Source organism: Rhagoletis zephyria, unplaced genomic scaffold, assembly GCF_001687245.7.
Source record: "Rhagoletis zephyria isolate East Lansing unplaced genomic scaffold, Rhagoletis_zephyria_1.1 Rzeph_scaffold_00057, whole genome shotgun sequence".
NCBI lineage: Eukaryota > Metazoa > Arthropoda > Insecta > Diptera > Tephritidae > Rhagoletis > Rhagoletis zephyria.
The window spans coordinates 301,564-325,101 of record NW_016157141.1 but is presented as its reverse complement, the minus strand read 5'-3'; positions in this window follow the sequence as shown (position 1 = coordinate 325,101).

Genomic DNA, 23,538 nt, shown 5'->3' with positions numbered 1-23,538 from the left:
TAGCAATCGTGAAAAATTACCATCTATCGAAAACCAGAAACCAGAAATCGAAAAAATGAACATAAAAGTGCAAAAATTCATGGAATCAATAAATTTATTTTTACTGACTCTTTTAAAATTTTTTATTACGTACTTTTGAAAGTTGAGCGCATCTTGAGTTTATAGAACTTTTTATTAAATAAGTAGTTTTTAAGGAAAGAACACAACCGACTTCAATTCTCATATACAAATTTAGGGGTACCGTTAATTTCTTCATGATCCAATCATCGGATCTCTAAACCAAATTACGGGACGACCCTTGAGGTACCATCTTTCCAATAAAAAAAGGATTATTGAAATCGGTTCACGTGGTAAAAAAGTTATATATTCCGGCGAATTGATAACCTCCCCTTTTTTGAAGTCGGTTAAAAGTGTTTGAGTTCTGTTAATCTTATGTAAATAAAGTGCAGTTTATGAATTTTAAAACGTTTATTATTTATTACATACTGTACATAAAACTTGCATAAATGTATTTTAAAGAGCGTATTATCAAGCAAATTTTCAGTATTTTCCGGTGATATATCTTCAGAAATATAAAACCCCCCCTAAAATATATTCCTGGGTGCGCCCCTGGCTATATACATATGTACATATATAGTGCACATGGGTTTATTTTTATTTTTTTTAAGAGGCAAAGCATTCGAAACTTAACCCCAGAACCGTCCATTAGAGATTTCAAACTCCTGCGCCACATACTCGTATCCTTCAATTACTTCTTCTATTGACCCATTCGCTTTGCTTCCATATCCAACATAGAAAAGGCAGAAAAAACAGATCGGGTTTTTGGACCGATGAAATTGATACGCCAGCAATTGTTCCTGAGCGGTTTAGTTCTCTGGCTTTTATTTTCTTCTCAAATGGTATTATATTTTAGATGTCGAACTATAAAGAGTCGTCTTTCGCGAAGCCTCGTTTGGTATCGAACGGCTCGGAGCGGTCTTTTATAATTCTTACGGAGCCGGTGGTTTTGCTCTTCGTCATTTTACACAGCATACAAAATTCAAAATCGAATTTAAAATTTACAAAACGGTGGTGAATGCCGATCCTTCCCCCTCGAGTATTTTCCAAGATTTGGCATCCGGCCAATAACCGGATTAAACCCAATCCGTTCGTTGTTGCTGGGTTTCTGGCCTCCATACCGAGCATAAGGCCTTATATGCGATAGATCCCGGGATCGCCCAACCTATGGATTAAGCTGAATACAATTAAATTAGAGTCATTCATCATGCACCATGTTCTGCATAAGAACTCAACACCTCACTGTGGTACTGTATTTTTTCTTCTTTTATGTATGCCACCGCATAACTTTGGACCACGTTAACCGATTTCAATAATTCCTTCTTTATCGGAAAGATGGTATCTTATGGGTCGTCCCGTAATTTGTTTTACATCCGATCATTGGATCATGAAAAAATTAACGGTACTCTTAAATTTGTATATGAGAATTGAAGTCGGTTGTGTTTCTTGCTTAAAAATGACTTGTTTAATAAAAACTTCTATAAACACAAGATGCGCTCAACTTTAAAAAGTAGAGGGCTGCATGAATGCATTCAACACAGCTTATGAATTATTCATATACAAAACGAATGAATGATTTTGGCTTCAAATTTTTTTGGATTTGAGTGAATAGCTGTTCTGATGTTTGTGTCGACAATACAATATTCAAACAAAGTGAAAATAAATTTAATTGAAATAAATGACAATTTTTTGTATGAATATCCAAAAATATTTTTTCTATGCACATATGTGCAAACATACATATGTATGTATGTATGTATTGCTGCGCTCCTATTATATACGAAAAAACTTGTTTGTAGAAAAAAACTTTTACCGAAATGAGTTTGAATGATTTGAATGTTTTCTATTCATTCATTCACATTCTTCCATTTGAAGGTAGAAAATATAAAACAAAATGTATATTATAGCTTACAAAATTCCAAACGCTGAGTGTTTTGTATGTGAAGTAAAATATTCAAATCTATTGTACTCTGTTTGGATAGAAGTTTGAATGAATTCATGCAGCCCTCTATTAAAAAGCAATAAAAAATGTTAAAAAAGAGTTTTAATGTTAATTTTTCTCGATTTATGGTTTCTGGTTTTCCATTTTTTACGATTGCCTAATTGTTTTAATATTTCAGTAGTAACCTCTTCTAAATGACTTCATTTCATTAACCTGTGGAAAAATATTAAAAAAATAAAAAGAAGTTGTAAACTTTTATTTCATGCATAATTACTTTACACCAGTCACAAGGAGGTGTCCCACGAGTCACACCTTAAAATATTTTTTTTTTTTATGAAGATTTTATAAACCTAGTTTTTATTTAAAACAAACGCGTATAATTCATATTTTACAACACAAAAACATCGTTCGTGAAGATTAAGTATTTTGGATAAAATGCACCTTTGACTGCACAAGGGTAAAATAGAGTTATTTTCAGTTTACCACTAGTCACATTCATTCAAACCCTAAAACGCACCTCTTGTGTGCGCTAATGAGTGTGTTATACGGCTTAATCGAAAGTTGGGAATTTTCTTGTTATAAATTTATATGAAATTTTTAGTTTCTGCGATGACCGCTTGTTCAAACTCTCTGTTTAGTAGGTCTGTAGAAAATTTTAACACTCTAAATGTCATTTTGACTAAATAAGCGGATAAAGGCCTTAAGCTCAACAAAAATTTTTAAATATAATTTCAGGAAAGTAAATTTATTTTCGCTTTTGATTTTTTTTTTGCATTCACTAAAATTAAATAAATCGCGATTTCGATATTTTATGGAGCTTTTCCGCAATTTTTTGGGTATTTCGGGACTTTTTGGGTCTTAGCTTTGCTTTCTGTAAACGCCTAAAGAAAGAATTGCAATTTTTTTGTGATAAGCAAATTTTACTTTTTTATGTTCACAGTTAGAGGCCAGCTTTTTATTTTTGCTAGAAACCTATTCACATATTTTCGTCCTTTAATTTCCGACGCCTTTTAGCATTCATGTTAATTTAAATTTAAATGTGCTTGCTAATATATTTACACATACATATGTATGTATGTGCAGATTCTAATTGCAACTGTATAAATATATGTATATGTTTGTATTTATTAGCCAAACAACGCGCTTGCCTCTACATCCTTATTATGCCCCTTTTTTGCATTCATTGCTTGGTTACCACAGTTCAGTCTCATAAATAAACGAGGAGCCGGCGTAATCAAGCGCTACAGCGCCCCAATTTATACAAGGAAGTATACGAGTGTACCTCATAGATGTATACAAGCGCTCACATACATATCTATGTGCATACTTCTAGGCGCGCTGCAACGTTAAATTAACAGAGAAATGGAGCAACTCACGCGCGCGTTGGCGCTAATAGAAGTTGAAGTAAAGTGGAGTTGCTAGCAAGCGCATGTAGCTGTAAATAGAGGAGAAGGAGAAGTATGAAAATTTAGTAGAACTGGAACAGTGCCACAATCTAAATGCAAATTAGCAGAAATTACGTATGGGAAATATACTTCCGCCTTTTGCTTGCTGCGGTTGTTGGTCACTACATACAAAGCATTGCTACGACGACCGACAACACCACCACCACCACCACCGCCGCACAGCCTGATGTTGGTTGAGGTATTAACGACGAAGATAGGAGGTTAGGACTCGAGGCTAGCAGCGTAAATACTAAGTTTTATGGAGTAGGGAGCTCGAAAACTTTTATGAAAGCATGCATGTTTGCTGGTATGTATACATATGTATGTATGTGTACGTGTACTACTTATGTATGTTGACTATTCAACCGCATAAGTGGCAGGAACGAAAAGTGTAGGAAAACCGCTAGCGCTAAGATTGCTTTGGGAGTGCGCTTTCTATCACTCCTCATCTTCCTGCTTCGTCTGCTCTTTGCTCCCATTAGTCAGCTCGCCCGACCTCGTCATAGCGACGAACAACAACAAAGCGAGATTTCGTCAAATAGACCGCAGGCGAAGCGCAGCGTAGGCAAACATGCCTGTAATGAATCTATCAAAGCAGCTAAACAGCCAGCAATGTCTAACTATCAGTGGCAACGTTGACAAAAACAGCACCAACAACAGTAACAGCAACAAGCAATGTTCTATAGCAAATAAACAAAAGGGATTCTCCGCTACTACTAACTTGCCATAGGCAATCGAATGACAATACAACTCCATAGTATGTATGTAGGTAGCAGATATGTAGACGACATGCAATGTGCAACATGTAGCATGCAACACGTCATACATATGTAGTTACCACAAAAGCAACTACCTTTCGGTACATACATACATTCATCCAACATGCTAACAATTTGTATTTGAGTTGTTGACCTCATTTGCAGTGTTGCCAGGTCATTGAAGAGGGAAATCGTCACTTTGGTTCTCAAAAAACGTCATTTGCTTGTAAAAAACGTCAATGTATAAACAATTTTAATAAACAGAACCAGGAAGCTATTTTGGTTTTTTGTTTTAATTTATTCTAGCTTTTGTTTTCCATACGTAAAAAGTAGAGTTTAACTTTTTAACGAAGTTTTGAAATTCGCATAATAATAATAATAATAATAATATATTGACGCTTAGTGTTTAGCCGACCTTCTCTTCCAATTTGTGGCGTGCGCCTTGATGTTGTCACACGAAGGGGACGGGCCAGCAGTTTTACGCCGACTCCGAACGGCGATTGTATTTTTTATGAGAAGCTGTTCGCGTTACTTTAAAAAAAATAGTTTTAATTGCAATAAGATCACATATCTTCTTAATTTTTTTTTTTTGACTGCAACTTAACTATGTGCATTAAAAACTGTTCATACTTACAAGTTTTGCTAAATAACTTATTCATAATTCGCTTAACTCCATAAAAAATGCACCAGAACAAAACGTGAAAACGCAAAAATTATGAATTTGACCGCCTAAAGCTACGCAAATAGTGATGAAACAAAGAAGAAAACTACTTATCGATAAATACAAGGTATTAGTGCTGCCACATGATATAATTTCGATACGACAATTATGTATTAGAACAAATGGTAAACTGTTTACACTGCAATATTTAGTTGTCTGTATATCTATCTTCAAAGTTGAGAACCAGCCAAATTTGCACACAAACACAAAACGCCATTGAGCCACAAAAATCGTCAAATCGTCATGGCAGTAAAAAATCGTTAAAATTACTACCAAATCGTGAACCTGGCAACACTGCTCATTGGTTGACAGGTGTCACACACACACTAACACATAATGGTTTGGAGATATACAGACATGCTCGCACATTAACCGGAAGTTGCCGGCGCAGCCATGAATACTAGATAAAAATGTGGCTGGCAAGTAGGAAACTATGTGAAAATTTGTTGTTGTTATTGTTGTTTGTATTTTCATCAGTTATCTCCTTTCTTATTGTTTTATGATATTTGCTCTGGAAGCTACACACCTTATTTGTGGCTTTATGCTGATATTTTGCACCAAAAAAAAATATCTCGGCGCCATGAAGTATGCAATGCAAAGCAGTAGTATAAAGGTAACTAAATCATGCGATAGGTGCAGTAGCGCTGAAGTTAGCTCCACCGCAGGCCTAATGATGAAATTTTTGTGCAGAGTCGCTAATACTTTTTTTTAGTATAGCCGCTCGGTGAATGCCTATAGCCGCAAAGAGATGGTGAGTGGATATTTTGTTGGATAAAATCCTTTTTCTGATAGGATTTATTTAGCGAGATTTTAAAGGCTATGGGACATATTAACAGTCAAAATAAATTGAGTTGCAGCGTTTCGAAATAATTTTCATTGGAATATCCCTAGAAAAAGCTGCAACTAGCTTTAGAGTCGACTTAATTTCGATAATGAATAATCCGCATTATTCTCAACCTTCTTAGGCCGAGGCCACGTACTGACCGACAAAGCGGCTGAGCGGCTTCAACTTAAAACATATGAAATGCCATTGAAGTAGCCACGCACTGAGCGGCATTTCTGAGCGGCTAAGCGGCATTTCTGTATGGCTCGCCGCTTTGCCGCTCATCGCGTGGCCCGACCTTACTATAACTTCGTTTTGACCTTCAATTCCGCGTGGAGCCTTGGATCACGGATTATTCTGTTTAAAGGTCCTCTAAAGTTTGCAGCGTCCATGAGGTGTGGATGCAAGCGATTGTCTGTCTTGCAGCGAGTGCCTCGCTATATATACGTGTACTCCCTGTATATACGTGGGCTTGAGAGCCGCTATAAAAAACCCAATACCAAACGAAAAGGGAAATTTACTCAGCTGAGACCCCCTTCTTTTGACAACAACCACGGCAACTGGTATACCCGAACACTTAATTGGAAATTTGCCTATGGCCTGGTGGTTGAAGTCCTCGCGAAGAGTAAGGCTGATATCACCACCATACTGGAAACGCTTTGGACGGTGCAAGCCAAGGAAAGCGTAAGAGCTTGCGACGTCTGGCATACATATAAAGAAGTTCAAAAGCGGTCGCTAAGTACTCTCAAAGCGATATTATTCAACATCTCGTTCATCATTTACGCCCACGCCCCACAATGATATTTGATACCCATTTTGTGCCCATAATTCAAAAAACTAGTATATTCACATTAATTCAGGGTTACAGGGGTTTTTGAGGTCGCTGAATTCGAATCTGAAGTCAAAATAACAAAAAACAAAATGGCCGACCTAATATGGCGCCTGAAATTAAAATAAAAGTGTTTGTATTCAAAATTCTTAAATAAAAATGCTATTGAATAATATATCAATCATGTTTACGTGTATCTTACATGCATGAAATTTGTTGAAAAAACTAATTAAAAAAATCATATTCGGAACAACCTAAAATATTATTGGGGTACAAATCGCGTCTTCAACAAAAGGTCGGACACGGTGAGATTTAATATTCAGTATTATAGTCCAAAATATAATTATCTTGAAATAAACATAAATTTTATATTGCCGAAACATGGAGAATATTACTTATGACTTTTTCTTTAAACTGTTTTTATTAAAAAATTCACTTGAATATTTCATTAAATCCTAATTAAATGAACTTATAAAAAACAAAGTTTAATTATACCTTATATACAACTGACCTGTAGGAGAAAAACCCATATTGCAAAATTAAAATCGATCACCCCTATGGCTTTTGGCGTTCTTTTAAACTTTAGCGCTGCTAACACTTTCACACTGACCATACGAAGAGGTGCAAAAGCTCGGGACCTGTCTTGGAAATATTTTGATAGCCGAAATGTCATTTTATCCAACCCAGGAGAATAAAACCCCGAAATCTATACTTTATTTTTTGGATTTATGGGCACGAATTGGGAATCAAATATTACTGTGCGCCATAACGGTAGACAAGGGCGAAGTGACCAAAGATCGCTTCTATTCGCGCTTTCTCCATCACGGTAAAAAATCCGGATTGACTATTTCAATGCCAGTGTGGCCAAAGAAAGAGTCTGTGGAGCTATTGACAGAAAATTTAAGCTGACCAACATCGACTGGGCCTAGAACACACAAGGCTGTTGTAACTGTCTCCAGATAGAAAGACGAGAAACGATATCAATCATGTTATGATAGACGTAATGCACCGTTCCCGTGTTTTAGACGTATGTACGACCCAAGGACCAAAAGTCGGCTAGAACCATATTTTTATTGCGACCAATTTACGACTACACGTCGAGTACTTATAAGGTCTTAAGTCCATCGTCAACGAAGTGAGTGGCTTCACACCTGGTAAATCTGCCATAGACCATAGTAACCTACGCTAAATCTTCTAAAAGATCCACGAGAGGAGGCATTCTCAAAGGGCTCGGAGAGATACCTCTTAATTTGGACGGAGCTAAAAGTTGTGCCGAAAGTCGTTCTGCATCGCCGTGTTGGCTTATATTCCACACCAAAGATATATTTGTCTCTCTTTAGGTAAAAAATTTTCTCAGAAATTTATATCAAATTTTAAAATTTCATTTTCCATTCCTATAGTGTATCCAATATGCCCATAAACTTTGACGATCCACGAACACGAAACAAAAAGTACGTTTTACCGGTACATCTGGAATGGTCGGTCCCTTCCAATAAAAGGTGCCTCTATCCAATTGCTGGGTAACTTTGAGTAAGAACAGACTGAAATCACCACAGTACAGGTAATACGACGAAATTTCTTGTGGGATTTTTAGTTGCGCTGAGGCCTTTTAAGCTGTAGAGGAAGGCCATCTGCTCCCCCTTCAGTACATGGTTAAGTCCTAATCAATAGCCCTATTCATCAGCGTCTTAACTATCACTAAGGATCATAATTGTGACTAGGTTGAACTGCGCTGGTATGTACTACCAAAGTGTCTTTGACAGCAAGAAGTTGGCCCCTTTCACGGATAACTACTTATTTGCCTTCGCCAATCAGCCTTGCAGTTTCCTGCAATCTCACTGCGCCCTGGAACACAAATCAGCCTAGAGCAAGGTCAAGCATTTCTTGGACAGTTTTGATTGTACCATAAGTGGATATTTGATCGGTATTGGCGTCCACTGTGGTGAAGTGGCTAGCAGTGCGTGCTACCATTCCGCAGGGTCCGTAGTCCAGTTTCCCACTAACATCAAAAAATAAAGAACAAAAAAGTATTTTCTAATAGAGGTCGCCCTTTGGCAACCAATGACAAGTATCCGAGTGTATTATGTCATCAAAATTAGCTTCTCATAAATATACAATCGCCGTTCGGAGTGTGCGTAAAACTTTATGTGACATCACCCAATAAACCTTCGGCTTGGTTAACAATTCGAAAGTGATTGGAATACCAACCTTTTTTTCGAGTCTCACCTTCGATAACGAATGTGAAATAGGTTAGTATCCGCTTCGAGAACTAGGCCATTCTTCAGCAAAACGGAACCTTCGTTATCCAATGTATTTTTCTTTCGTTATGAATTCGAAATCCAGCCGATTATCGAATTGGAATTTTAATGAGAGAGAGTGATTTTCTTATATTTCCCCTTAAAGGATGAGCTTGATTTCACTTGCTCACTTGTTACTATGGCTCCCCTTGTTTTTCGAACCCATTTCGAGTGTATTTCCAATATACTATGAACGTTGGAAACCTAAGGTTGGTTATGAGTTGGTTCTCTGTTCGATATTCATATTGGATATCGAAGGTTATTTTCGAAAGTTCGCCAAAATGTTTATTGGGCATCAAGGTGCACACCACAAATCGGAGGAGAAGCCGGGCCAAACCCTAACAAATTGTGTAGGCGCTAGCCAATAGATTGCAACCACTGCGCTAAACATGTTGCAGTGATGCGAAATTCTAAACTTTAGATTAATGAGGAGAGCTGGGATTGTCAAATTTTAAAGTCAGTCAAGTCAGAATATATCAAATAATGAATCAACATACATATGCTGATGAATATGTTTCAATTTTGTAATCGTGAAGTCCTATACCATCATATATTTAAGCCAGTGGGAACCAAATATAGCCCGCAAGCAAAGCTTTCCAAGAGTAACCTCTCTTTTATAGCAGAAATTTAACTTTCGAAACTATGCAATAGTCGTGCTGAGACCCTAGGCAGTATGCGAGAAAGAAGTGGCTTAGAATCACTGAACAGTACGAGTGTTACCCTTCCTTCTAGTATTCATCACTTTTCCCTATCAAAGCCAGCATAATTACGGTGACCATCCGTCCTGTATTATACGGGATAGTCCTCTTTTTTGACCCATTGTGCTGGTTATTAATTAATTTTATACGGGACGCCAAATGTTCTGTATTTCTCTTAATGTCCTGTATTTGTCCCGTATTCGGTGTTTCAACGCCTTAACAGCTCATTAAAATGGCATGCCTACGAACGAGTTTTAAGTGTGGTTGGTATCTTTATGAACCTAATTTTCTCCATAAACAGTTATTATTTTCTAATCTGAATGCCTCTTTTCCTAACAAAAACCGTTTAATACAAATTTCTAACTTTGTGCAAAAAAATATAAAAATTAATTCTACTCTAAAATTGCAATCTTTTTAATTAGAATCTTTAGAAAAAAAATTGGTTTGCAGTAACTCATTAAAATTGAGTATTATAAAGTGCGAGTGGAAAGTGCTGCTCACTTCCTTCTCTTCTAAAAAAAATGGTCGAACATGCTTACTTTGTATTAAAAAATGCGTAACACCGGCAACAAAAAAAAATTCCAAAAATTAATGGTAAGCCTTAGCGACTTCAAATTGTACTTTATTATACTATAATTTAACGAATTTTTTTAACAAATTGTGCGGGGTAAATATCTCGAGAAAATTATCCTACTAATTTGTTATGTTACTAAAAGAATACTGTTTCAGGGCTAATAAATCTACGAACATTGAAGAAGGCTTTAAGATTTGTAAGCTGTTGTGGAATAAATTAGAATTTGGTCACCGTAAGTATAATATAGAAATACTGCCACAATTGTAGTCAAGGCACAGTTCACTTTCTTCCTTTTTTAATTTCTTTACATTAAAAAAAAATTACTCACTCAATTAGCAAATTGCCTCAATTACGTTTGTACATATGCCTTTTGATTACTCAGCAACAAGTAAAGTACTTTCACATGCCACTCCAGCCACAAAGCTCTGTATAGGAGTGGCAATCAGAGCCGGGTCATTATGTCCATATGGCTACAGTTATTTACAAATCTACGAATACATACATATAAAAATACGCGCTCAAGAGTATATGTACATACTCGTAACTAGAAATTTTATACATATTTTATGATGCCTTTTCTTATTTTCCTTCAGATGTTGGTTAAGTATTTTATTAAAAAAGAAAAAATATATATGCCAAGGAAAGAAAATTATTGCCGGAAAATGTAAACATATGCGCACATACATACTTTTATATAATATGTAGGCAGTAAATATCATTCATATTCCACAGTCTACTTAGCCACTTGAACTAAATTGTGCCACAAGCTCAGTGTTACTCTCTGTGTATTATTCCTTCAACTTTTTCTTTAAATAACTGCCTGCGAGTACTTGAACAACCACTTCTACCTCAGACTCTACATAAGCGTCCACCAGCGCGAGCAAAACTCTCTTATTTGCGCATTCGTCCTGTTCCGTTGTCCTGTATTCCGTGTTGCTCAACTGTTTGCTTCTCAGTATAACAACGCAAATATTTGTGAAGCAATTGTATGTACGGATCTAAATATGTATGCATGTATATATTTACATACACTCTATTCGAAGAAATATATTGTTTATTATATGCATAAGGTAAATATGTATGTATATACCACACTAAAGACACATATCAAATAACGTGCACAGTGGAAGGTAGGAGCAATGAATGTAGTCATTGCCTGAGTGCATGGAAAATGGTTTAGAGTTTTTCGGTCTGTCCGAATTCCGATTCCACACCAACGATAGCTCTGCTCTTGCAGACCTATTTAGCCCTTTCCTCTTAACCCATCGCCGATAAGTAAGCAAATCCAAACCCATGGAGAATAGTATGAAATTAGCGAATGGAAAGCAAACTTAAGGCTGCTATAGATCCAACATAAGGAAGGAGAACTATGTACAAGCCTAATATAGTCCCTTCCAATCCAGCTAGTCTGACCGGCCTTGGAGTTTTAACGCATATTCGAGCTTCCGCATTCCGCATTCAGAGGCTAATATGGAGGACAGTAATCGACATCAGGCGAAAGGAGACAACAAAATACCACTCACGAAATTTATGAACTGAAGGGCACAGCTGATTCGACATCTTACCCGCCTTTAACCATGTCGCCAGTGAAAATTTGGTTCTGGAAATCACTCAGAGCAATCCAGCTTTAAGTTTTTGGCAGATAACTGAAGGTCAGTCCGTTTAGCTTTCTGCAGGGCCTATACATATAATCAAAGAAGCTGGTAGCGTAAACTCTATAAAAAAAAGTTTCGTCTAAGCTTCCGGGACTAAATATGTATAGGCTGGTGCTAATTTTGTAGAGAGCAATAAACAAGGTTAGAGATCGACAACAGGCCGGACGCAAACGTTCGGTTCGTAAAGAACCATCTCACCTGCATACCCCGACGGCTTATTTCAAACCCATGATTGGAGAGTAGAGAAGTAAATTTTGTTCAAAAAAGTGCGGTAGTTATTAACTACGGCTTTTTCTTTACTAACTTCAAAGTCCGAAAATAGGATGACGACAAAGCAATCAGCTCAGATGACACCTATTGGCTGCCGCTATATCTGGTAATGCGACGGACTCGAGGACAGCGAAACGGAATCCATATCCAGCCTTGACGACTCCGTTTTTAGACGCTGGTTCTTTTCCTTGCAGCACTAATTTCTGACTTTGGAGTGAAATTGTGCCGACGAAACCATTGTGGAGGCGCCAATAAAAGACAAGGTGAAAGAAATGACGACCGAGGATATCGCGATATGCTAAATAAGGGTGGGGAGGGTAAAATGATCTGCATTACAGAATGAACCACTGTGACTGGCGACAAAAGCGCTATCGCATATCAACTGGGCAACCGGGTCGAAGTAGTGAAAGTTATACAAGTGCTCAGGAAAACGCATAAAAGTTGCATGAAGGAAAACCATAGCCATAATTGCACACACACACACACGAACAAGTATGCAACCAAACAAAACCATACACATTTTTGTAAAGGGAAATGCGCTTGAATAGGTTTTCCCGTTACTTGCACAGCACACAGCCAAGTGCATGAAAGCTAAGAGCTCAAGTTCGCGTTGCCAGGCAGCCATGGATATACGGGTATTTATGTATGTATGTACATTAGGATGCATCAGTTTACACACAAAATAAAAATCGGTACTATTTTTCCGTGGAAAAAATAAAATTTATTATATTTTGAAACTTGCGCCAAAATACTTCGGGAAAATATTAAAATTTACGTGAGCTCGACCTTCCAGAAAATACCTACAAAAATGGAGCTTTTTATTAATAAAATTTGCTTTAAAAAATATTTTTTCTATCACCTCAGATGATAGAAAAGTTTAATCTTAAAAGGTCTGCACAAACATGTTTGAAAATTGTATCAACGGAATCAAACAAACGAAATTTTTGGAAGCACTTATTTTCAAATCGGTCTACCTCACGTAAATCTTAATAATTTTCGGAAATATTTTAGCGAAAATTTTAGAATATAATAAATTGTGTAACTCCCGTGGGAAAACGCAACTTTTTTGATGATGCAACCTAATATGCATATGCATATGCCGATATACGCATGTCGCCAAGGATGCCGCGTGTGTTGCACTTGAGCGCGAACGAACAAACGGCCGAACGAAAACTAGGCTATGCACCGATAACTAGCGCTGTCGTCGAAGGTCGATAATGATGTGGCGGCGCTACTGGTGCCGCCCACACACACACACACAGACACACAAACACACACACACACACACACACACAACTCAACAGCACGCCAGGCTCGCATTTCTCCAGCAAACACTTGAATGCAATTATGGCGTTGATTGAGACTTGGCAGTTGCCCCCCGGCCGCCGTCACCCTTGCTGCCTACCGTTCGTTCAATTTCAGTTGCAGCAGTCAGCCATAATCACGCGATATGCACGCAAAGGAGCACCGCTATGCGGCTAGCAAGCGACCTGTACTCTCAAACGTGACGTGTACGAATTGGGAGCAAGCTTTGCTGTGCTGCGCTTACACTATGCGATTTTATGCCGCCATACGGCATTGTCATTGTTATCCCAACAGCAACAACAACAAAAAAAAAATGCGAGCACACAATGCTAGTGGGTGCTGGGTGCGCGGCAACAACGCAGTGGGGGGCAGCCTGTTTTAAGACCTTCAAATGGTTCAAATGCCTGCCGTGATGCATTCAAAAAGCGCTCTAAGCATTCGGCCGGGCATATTGCTTTCATTGTATGCTTATGCATTTCGCCTGAGCGTTTGTGTGCATGTTTGCGTGCGCTTTTGTGCTACGCGCACAATTGAATAACCGCAACGCAACGGCAACAAGGCGCGCGCAGCATTTTCAGGTCATGGTCAGCGAATGCGAAGCGTTGCAGCGCTTTATTGAACCCGGCAGCAACATCAGCAGCGACAGCAAACATCTGGCTTAGCTGTGAGTGCAGAAAAAATTTGCCTAAATGATGCGGAAAAAATATGCGTACAGGCGTGGGTTGTTTAGTTGCTGGTAGCAGCAGCGAAAAAGAAATGAATTCAAAATAGGAATGCAAAACACCAAAATAGCAAATATAGGCATGTGCATAAAAGCTTTTTTTGCCAGCAAAATATACGAACGCCAATGCAGCAAAAAATCCGTTTGAATAAGCAGTTTGTTGTGCGCACTATTTGATTTGTTTTAATTTTTTTGTCGGCAGCCCTTATTGCATTTTTATTTCAATTCACTTTTCATTACTCTCGATTTTGCATTTAGCCTTCAAATGAATTAAGCTCACTTTCACTAAGCAATTTCTCATTTCTAAAACTAGTTTGCTTCTCGCTTTCATGGTCTTGCCCTGACAATAATATCGGTTGGATAAAAAACTCAGGACAGCGAGCTTGATGGATTAAAATTCCGCAAAAACTTAGACTTTGCCCTAGAAATTGTGGACGCACTGTACCCGCTGATCAAGCGAACTTTAATGTAAGCATTTCTCAAAATCTAAGGCAAAGGAAGATTTTATAGATTCTTCGGCAGAAGTCTGTTAAAATCTGTTTTCGCCATTAATAAACCTTATGGCAGTTGGCGTACGGAACAGCTTTCTCTAAAAACCTGCAAATCGTGAATTACCTGAAACAGACTTAATAAAAGGAAACTGTTCGTGGCCGAAAAGTTAACAGTTTTTCCTTTCCCTATGTCCAGTAATTGTCTCGAGAATACCTCGGCTTATTGATCGTTATGTATGTAGCATGATAAGCATATCGTAATCCACTGGTATCGATGGTGAAATTACAGGCAATGTTTGCGTAAAATCTGCTGCGAACAATATCAATGCATATCCGAATGGTTGAACGTTTTTGTGCAAATCTCGCAACGATCGATCAATACCCGTAGCGATTTTTTATATCCCGTCGTTGTTTTTAAGTTCAGTTTTTGACCCTTGACAAAACTTGTATGTTATATTCACAGAACTTGTACTAGTTAATACAATTCTATGAATTTAATAGTGATTTTTTTAAATCCTTTATGTGAATATCATACCATGTTTTAGTGTTCTGCTTATTTTTAATTCTGAAATGTGTGAGTGATTTTCAATTAAAACTGTGAATGTGGCAACACTGCTGTCAGCCTTATTTACTCGCTCGACATGGCGTATGAGTCATCTGGCTAACACTAATCTCCGGTTTAACATCTTTATCGACGTCTTCGACTCTATTCAAATAACAGAGGGCCGGTAACGTCGATAACGATGTTTAACAGGAGATTAGTATTAACGAGACATTGGAAGAGATAGACGACGCGTCCAAAAGAATTTCACGACTAAAGTACGACGCCGAAATCCACTACAGAAGAGGTATTCTCCGCATGACAAATGTTGAAATAGGTTTGTAGACGAAGATTGATACACACCATCTAAATATTTATCTATTTAAAAGCCTTCGTCAGAATTAGGAAGGCCCTCTACCAAAACAGGGCACCTGAACATTGCGCGACTTTTATACCCTGCTGTAAAAGATATTAAGAACTACAGAACTGTATAGCACAAATACTGGCCGATATCAAGATCATAAGTCTCAACAATCACTCTGTTTGGGTTACTTGGGGACCAGCATTAACATCGGTAATGATCTCAGCCTTCGATTCCAATGGAGAATCACTATTTTCAACAAGCGTAAAGGCTCCGTTATGCATACTTGGCATGGCTTGAGAGCTGTCACATAAGAAATCTGTTAAATGAGCCTCGCGTGTATTCGGTTATCGAACGCACAGCACTACATACGTATAAGTCTGTTGGTTTTTGATTTCTACGTAAAATGGTATAGCAGTGCATGCAATGCCAAGTATGCATAACAGAGCCTTTACTTTGGACTGAGTAGGTAACTGAAAATACACGCTTGTCGTAGTAGAGTAAGAGGAAGACATTTTCGGCGATCAAAGGAAGGAGGCTTCCCTTGAAAATTCCAAGTGGCGGCAGTTGCATTGAAGAGAAAATACTGACGTGCTTTATTGAGCTCGACCAAAATCGATTAGATGGCTAGCCTCCAACCAAGAAGAAGCAGAAGTACTGTTAGTTCTCTATGACTCTCTGGAAGGTGGGAAAAAATTCATAGAACTGGTATGGAATTCTTGAAAATCAATATTTTTCGATCGGAAAACTCAGGTTCTCTTCAGGAGACTTCTGATAATAATATCCAATTGTTTATTTAACCATTTTTAAATACTACCGACTTTTTACTGGTCAGTGTATTGCGCGCTTTGAGAATGCTCTAAATATTATTTGATTTCAAAATAAAAAATATGATATATTTTTTCAGTATATAACAATCCTAAAAAGCATTAAAATTCCGACTTAGTTTTTTATTTTTATTTTTTGACCACCCTAATGTACATATCGCTTGACGCCTAACCGCCAAAAATAACGTAAACGAAATTTTTGCAATTCTCGTTTTGATGCAGGAATGTTCATAGAGCAAAAATAAAACTTTGAAGAACTGTCGCTTACGTCTTTTTGGAGGTTAAGGTTTGATTTGATGATTGAATTTACATAATTAGGCCGTACGGGAGAAAAGTTCAATTTTTTTCTTTGTTTTGCAATCTTTGTTATATCTTCGGCATTTACAGACTGATCTTAAAGTATTAGACATCGATGTTCTTGACTCGAGGATAACATTTGTTTGTTTCAAAGTTCTTTGACCTCAAGTAATGCTTACGCACCAGATCTCAATTTTTACCACCCTGACGTACAAACCTAATATTAGTAAATTAAAGATCACCAAAAAGCAGTAAACTTTTGCTAAGAAAGTATTTTTGCAGTAGAACGATTTATTTGCAAATGTAGGTGTTACCGAAAAAAGCGACCCCCAATATCTTTACTTTCTTTGCTTGTAAGGTGGTTCGGTCTAATGTACACTCACGCCTGTTAAATCTAATAAATTTTATTTAAAATAAAAACAAACCATTTTTTATTGACTAGGAATTTTTAGTGAACTGTTTTTGAAATTGCTTAATGAAAGCATTGAATAAAAAAGCCAATACGTGAAAACACATAGACATACACGCACGTAGGTACATATGTATGTGCCTGTAGACGCATATGAAGTACTTACAAGATGAATGCTTCTTAATCGTGTACAACGAAGAAAATTGTGAAATAACAGTCGTCTAGTATAGAATTTACAGAAGCAACATTAACATCAGAAACAACAGCAATTACGACTACAACCGGCAACGAGAAACGAACCACACGACCAAAATGTAGCCGAAACAGGAAAAATAACACAACACTTGCAGTAAGGGCAACGATAACAACAGGAACAGCAGGAACAATGACAGCAATAACAACAACAACAACAACAGCAATAACAACAAACCCTGCGAAAACAAACGCCATATAGTAGCAATTATTCGCTGTTACAAGCGCACACTCGTAGGAGCGAACATGAAAAATAAATAGAAAACAAAAAAAAAAAACATTGCGCATAAGATTTAAAAACAAAAACAATTCAATCAATGGACGCCAATTTACTATCACATGGCATTCATTGTTTACTTGCTAGCATAGAATGACATGGCGTTTCTGCGTTTTGTGCCGCTATGAGTGTGTGTGACTCTGCATGCCTGCCGCAAGCTCTAACTCTGTAGCACGGTCCTAACGTATTTGTATTTTATACACTCTGTGTTGTGATTAATTTTATTGTCCTGCTGTGAAGTCCTTTCCACCAAGCTTACGAATATTACGCTCTTTTCAGCTCGCTCATTTGTACCGTTTCAGAATGAGCGACGTTTGTGCAAAGAACTTATAACAAATTCTCTGGTTTGTGTGAGAAGCTTTTGAGCGCACTTTTGCGCTGTGAGCGTAAGTCTATGGAAGCTTTCCGGGTGCGAGTGAAATACTCTCAAAGCGTCTTTAATAGTAAATTGTCCCAATTTAACCGTTGTGTCCCAAAATATATTTATCCCTTAGTGCTTTTTGCTCCTTGGGGGAAACATTTTATTTGCAAACAATAAAGCAGGGAAATATGAACAGGAATGGAGAAAGAAACTATTATTTTTAAATTAAATCTTTTCAAGTCAGTCATTTTAATCGTTTATTGGGAGGCTTTATGTATGAACTTGAAAAGCATTTAACACAAACCAAATTTTTTTTTTCTGCATATAAAAAAAATACAAACGTCAAAGTAGATATGCGGGAAATAAGTGTAGTTTTTCCATTCCATTTTCCGTACTCTGATTTAAAAAATAAAAATAAAAATGTCTAGTATTCTCGTGGGCCTCGATATCTTTTCGCGTAATATGAATCACTGCGTGCCTTGCCTGGCATCAGCTAGCTCTTTCTCAACGCATATACCTTCTAAGTATAAGTGGATGGAGGGCCTTGGTTGGATAGAGGCACCGGTGAACTTTTACACGGATGGGTCGAAGCTCGTCGGTGGGGGGTTTTTCCACGGAGCTCTCCATCAACCTTAAATTTAAGCTTCCAGATCACGGCATTGTGTTTCAGGCGGAGGTTGCTGCTATTACGGAAGCAGTCGATTGCCTGCTGTGAGGCGATGTGACGGTAAGGGAGGTTAACATCTACTCAAACAGCCAGGCGGCAATCAAAGCCCTGTGTTCAATTACGGAGCGCTCGAAGCTTGTTGGGGAATGCTTAAATTCGCTTTTGATAACGTCGGAATACTACTTTGTCAGAGACTTGTCTGGGTACCAGGCCATAGTGATATCGCAGGAAACTGCGCGTCTGATGAATTGGCAGGAGGCGGCAACTGTGAGGAATTATCGCCAAGAAGAGAGATGGTGGGAGTTCCCTTGAGTACTTGTGGACTTCTCTTAGTAAGATGGAACTCGGGTCAACTCAGTGGAGGAATACCAGGGCGTGAGCGCTCTAGGAATCCCCTTAGGCTCACGAAGCCGGATCTCTCGATTCTAGTGGGTGTACTTACAGGGTTCATGCAGTATGATTAAATATTTTATCGGACTCTCTCTGTCGCAGCTGCATAGAGGACGACGACGAGGTGAAGGCATCTCAGCATTTCCTCCCAGACTGCCCGACTTATGCTAGATTGCGGCTTAGGCACTTCGGTTCATACTCTCTGACAAGTCAGGAGGAGCCGCCTGCAAAACTTCATTCTCGGCACTCAGCAATTCTGGCTCTACCTCAGCAGTTACCGTTCGCAGTGGTATCACAAAGTACCAACTTCCACCGTCTAAGTGAGCCCCTTACAGGGGGCAGCCACCTAAACCTAACTTAACCTAACCTGAGGGTCGAGATTTCAAGATTCAAAATAAATAGTTTAGCAGAGAAGCAACTGTCCTCAATTGTCTTGGCGGAGTGTTTCAATGTCCTTTGGATCTATCCACTTTTGTAGCATTCTTTTAGTATAAAAGTATACACATCTTTCATATCAAATTTAATCCAGGGGTCGTTAAATTTTATTTAAAAAAAAAAATACTTTTTAACAGGGACTGTAACGGCTATGATCTTTTTAACGAAAATCATAATTTAACCGTTAAAATCGGATTTCTATTTTTCTGTTATATCATTTTTTTCGATAAAAAATATTCGTTATTCTTTATTTTAATTTTCCGGCCTTCTAATAATCGGTATTTTCGGATTTAATTTTTTATATCATAAAAGATTTCAAACGGCCATAAAACGCAGACTCCATCATAACGATTACAAGTGATACATATATAAATAAAGATTCAGTTAGACCGAAAAAATAAAAATAACAATTTGGCAATGGCCTGAAAATAAAAATGATGATATTTGTTTATTTTCGGTCCCTGCTTTTTGATCATTATTTAATATAATGGCAGAAGTACACTCGGAGGTTTGCAATTGCCTGCCGAGGGTGACCGCTATTTGGCCCTAGCGTGTGGATGTTCGCACCTCTAACCACTCAAACTCACTATAAAATTCAACATTATTATTTTTGAGATAAACAATAAAAACCATAAAATAATTATTAAGTGCTGTTAAAATTGTTTTATTTCTTTATGTTTTGCAAACCCAATTTTTGTTATTTTTTATAAAAATCCACAATCATTTTCTCTAATTTCATACAGAACTCGGGAAAATGCAAGAAATACCTACTAAGTGCATTTTTTGAGTATGTGGTTTGTATATGGAGGAAAATGGGCAACACCATTGATTTTCAAAAATCAGCGGTAGTTGTTAGCGACTTGAAACTCGCACTTTATTATACTGAAATGGAATGAGCTACAAAGCTGCATACTGGAAATTTATTTTAAAAATCGATCTGAAAATTTTAAAATTTCGATAAACATTTTGCTGTTTACACTACAAATTTGGTATGGAAAATATAAATAAATAAAATCGTAATAATGTCAGAGTATGCATATTTTGACGCTGACTGTATATACCTAAATATTTATTCGTTGCTACGATCTTTTTTATGGCAGAAAGTACTTCTTGTAGTCAGAATTTTAGATCATTCCCTGCTGCAGTTCCTGTAGACAATCATTGTGAGCTTAGTCGCACTAGTATTCGTGCTTCCATTCCATCGTTGATGATCCGCAAATTTTTTCACGTCTATCTCACCAGTTGATTTTTTTTTTACTACAAATGCTACGAAGCTTCAACCTCAATTAAAAAAAATTTAAAATACTTACCTATTCGAAACAAAAAAACATAATTAAAATTAGCACAATGTTCTACTTTGAAAGTACCACTTCTGCTCATTTTGTACATATATCTACTAACATAAATATGGATATACAAACCCACAAACATACTTTGCTATGTGCATACATATGTATGCCTTATTTTGTTTTGAAAATGCCAATGACAAGCAAAAGTCAACAATGAAAATGAACTAGTTAGAACTCTTTGCAGCGCCATTAGTAAACAGTATTCGATCTACATATAAGTATACCCTGCAAGAAATGTATTTAACTATAAGCTAACTTTAGGTTGATTAGGAACTAGCTAAAAGTCACTATTATCGGCATATTTTCTTCGACGAAAGCTAACTATATTTCTATGGCGATTGTCGCGAAATAGTCAAGAGTGGTTACCTCTGCATTTGATGTAGCTAACTAATTTTGGGCATAAAATATCAATAGGAAAAACAACATATTTGATTTGTTTTATTTTCTTTATTTACTTTATTTTTTTATTACATTTCATATTCGTTTACATATTCTGCTATAGGTGACTGCAAAATGATAATATGGAATTTCGATCTTCCTTTTATTTATCCTCAATTCGAAAAAGTATTTGCGAAGTGCAGGATATTTAAATAGAAACGCGTTTAAAGAAACCAATCTCCTGCGTTACTGGTCAACTAGTTTCAAGTTAGCTTTTTGTAGCTAACCCAAGTTATATATTTTATAGAAAAGCTAATTACAAGTGGGTTATTTTTTATCAATTGTCAATTTTTTCTGCAGGGTATGTACTCGCTGGCATTTACTTCACATCCAATGCACCGACATTCTTAAATGGCATTCAGACACAGAGAAATGACATATAATTGAGATATGGTGCATAAAATGCTTGCATGTCGAGGAAATTGGCACTTTCGTAGAGTACAAATGCATAAATGTATTGCTGAGTGTATGTATATATGTATGTAATTCTTTGTAGTGCATTTAAATGCATAATCACATTCCTACTTGCAGATGTCGGTTCACATATGTACATAGGATCTATGCACCCAAGTTTTAGCAGGAAAAAAATCGATTTGGACCAAAAGCAATCAGCATATGCATACATACGAACATACCATGTCCTCCATGCTTAGATATATGTATGTACATACGTATGTAAGTATGAATGTGGTTTCATAAATGGGGTGAAGGACACTTATCGATATGCGTTTGTGTATTTGTATGCTTAAGTGTGAGCATGTCAATTACAAATACTTATCAATGATATTTTCCCCACATCTTAATGCATGCGAGCAATACAACAATAAATGCAACAATCACGTGAATTTGCACGTTAATAAATTTCAATTAAATTTCTGAAGTGTCAACTAAGGACATTTACATACTATAGGCATGGCTACGTATGTATGTGTTCCTAAGCTCACTTAAGTATGCAATACCTGTTATAGATATGTAGCATATCTAAATTTACTGTAAATATTTAAATAGTTTATGACTACAGTAAGGGATAGCTGCTTACTAAAGCGAGAAATTGCTTAAATTATTTAGCAGTGCTCATGGATTTTCGTTAAAGTAAGCGCAAGAAAACAGCCACATCTACATAAGTATGTATGTATATTTGCGAAATATTCTTACAAACATTCAATGCACAGAAAGCCTTTCGTAGTACTGACTACTTAACTTAAGTTAAAGTTATTACGCAGTCGCTTACTACAGTAAGATTTCGGCTCAGCCATTCCATTGCTTTAAGAAAAGCAGTAAATTCTAAAGCAGGCAATAAGTCAGATTTTATTGGAGCTTTTGTGGGGCGCACACATACCTGCTTACATCATACATTTTTATGTACTTTTATATGCGAGTAATGCTGACCACACACGAAGAAAGTTTTGAAGCAACCATGCCATGTCGGCCGAAAATATATATACAGTGCACCATGGGCCAGCAGGTCAACAACAACTTCGTACGAGTGGGTTTTTGGTTACGAATCTGAAGTCAGATTTGGAAATTCAAAATGGCGGATGATTTAAAAAAATATATATAACATTTTTACGAAATAGTCTACAGGGGGTTTTTGGGCTCGCTGATTGCAATTCTGAAGTCAGATTTGGAGAATTAAAAATGGCAGGTCCAGTATGGCGGATGATTAAAAAAAAAATTATATTTTTAAGAAATAGTCTGTAGGGGAGATTTGGGCTGTTTGTGGATCTGAGGGCAGATGATTTATAAAAAAAAAATATTGAATTTTGATGAAACTGTCTACATGGGAGCTTTTGGAGTAGCTTATTACGAATCTATAGTCAGATTTTTAAAATTCAGAATGGTGGGCCCAATATGACGCATAACTCAAAAATATATATATATTATATTTTCAAAAAGGACCTAATAAAGTCTGGTTGAGAGGAATTCCTCAACCTATATGTGATGCAATTAAATTATTTACTAAGGAACAAACTTATGCTCTTTTAACTAATTATATATTAATTTTATAATCTTGTGGCAGTTATAATATATTTAATAGACTTTTATTATTTTCAATATTATATTTGGCTTGTTGTTATTTTATTTCCTATTAGTTTAGCTTGGTTTTACATTTCTTAAGCTGAAACTAATCGTACCTTTTGAATTTGCTTGAGGTGAATCTGAATTAGTTTCTGGATTTAATTTTGAATGGATTTGCTTTATTTTTTACAGTTAATAACACTGGTCTACAAATTTCAACTTTTTTTCTGCGAATAAGACGGGACCTGGTGTTTCTGAACGGATTTTTCGTGCTGAACACGAATCCGGGGTCAAAAATGTCCCATCACGTCACGTTTTCGAGAAAAAAG